This window comes from Muscardinus avellanarius, assembly GCF_963383645.1.
Source record: "Muscardinus avellanarius genome assembly, chromosome: 9".
Classification (NCBI taxonomy): domain Eukaryota; kingdom Metazoa; phylum Chordata; class Mammalia; order Rodentia; family Gliridae; genus Muscardinus; species Muscardinus avellanarius.
The window spans coordinates 102,130,378-102,131,972 of record NC_137795.1 but is presented as its reverse complement, the minus strand read 5'-3'; the positions used below and the strand labels follow the sequence as shown (position 1 = coordinate 102,131,972).

Below are 1,595 nucleotides of genomic sequence, written 5' to 3'. Positions count from 1 at the left end.
GTTCTGATAGTTTAGAAGCCTGAGTCCCAAAGCATGCCCACCTTGATAACCTAAGCAATAGATTATGGCACTGTTCTCTATAGAAGAAGTCAGAGTCATAACAATCAGCCTGTTTGTTTCTTCAAGGCAGGAAGCTGAGAAGGGAGCCTTTTCAGATGTCTTCTTAAGTTCAGGGGGAGGAGAGAAGTCAGAGGGTTTGTGTCATGGTGGGTACTAACTCAGCCGCACTGTGCACTGCTGCTGGCACAGAGATACACAGCCGAGTCCCCCGGCTCTGCAGGATGAATCTTCAGAGTGGAGAATGTTCCATTCGGCCTCTCAGCTGAGAATCGTGTCTTGGGCATCCCAGAATCAACTGCGATGCTTTGGTATTGGAAGGAAATGAGAAACTCCATCTCCTGCTTTGGACTTTGTCGGTACCAGTAAACATATATGTGATCAGAAATTGGGTCGCACCACAGAATCACCTGCCGCTCCATCTCTGTGACCTGGTGCCTGGGGGTCTGGCTGACCCCAGAGTCTGTGTGTCCTGTTGGGGGAGGCAGAGGTGTAAAGAATAAAGACACCCAGGAGATGCATCTTCTACACAGATACTCCTGCACATCTGAGCTCACCTGTGCCCAGGAGATACAGGGTCACCCCACAGAGGAGCCTGATGCCCATGGCAAGGTCATGCACAGTGAGAATCTCCCAACAATGGAGTATGATGCACAGCTGCAAACCAGAAAGGAAGTCCTGGGCCCCCTTGGCCCCACTAGCTAGGATCTGGCTGTGATATCACAGTCTCTGGTAACACCCACAGCCTCAGGCCACCTTCTCTGGGAGAAAGGAAGCTCTTGGTCTTGATTTCTTAACTCATCTTCACTTGGTTGCAAAGATGGTATGAACAAAGCTGAAAACCCATTTGCAGGTGCTTAGCAAAGCTGAAGCTAAGAAAAACATAAGAGGGAGTTGACAGTGGGAAAGAAGACTCTGAGAAAAGAAATAGAATGGAATGGTAGAACACTACAAGAGGGTGCTGTTTTGTTAAATTTGCAAAGCCCTCTTGGTGGGAGTTTTCAAACTTTAGCATGAACAGAAATCACCAGGGGCTTGGTAAAATTACAGATATTCTTGAAATCCATTTCCAGAATTTCTGACATTTAATTCTGATCCTGCTCTAGCACCCACCTGTTTAACCTTTACCTCAGGTTATACTCAGGCAAGTTGTCTCAGATCACACTTTATAAGATTTTTGAGAAGAAATTTATTTTAGGGGCTGAACCAAAAAAAATTCCACTCTCACATTCAACTGGAATGTTAATATTTAAATATAACAAGAAGAATTTTCTGGGAAAGTGTGTTCAATGGATAGATTTGTTTTTGGAAACCACACTAAAAACATAAAGAACAAAGAAAGAAAATAAGAAACCTAGTAAAAAATTATGTGAATCAAGTGTAGGGAAGATAAACTTTAGGTGACTTTCATCTCTCTGATTGCCAATGATATTAACATTTTTCATAGACCTATTAGTCATTTATATTTATTCTTTTGTTTAGTTTCTAGTTAGTTTACTTGCCCTTTTTGATTGAATTATTTGTTTTTTGTGCAGTAA

General features: G+C 42.7%; 1 gene segment (V, D, J or C); it reads right to left on the bottom strand.

Moving 5' to 3' along the window:
- Nucleotides 1–218: 218 nt before the first annotated feature.
- Nucleotides 219–663, bottom strand: LOC308266877 (putative non-functional T cell receptor beta variable 17). The segment is given in 2 exons: nt 615–663; nt 219–529 (listed from the first exon to the last, which is right to left on the bottom strand).
- Nucleotides 664–1,595: the final 932 nt, after the last annotated feature.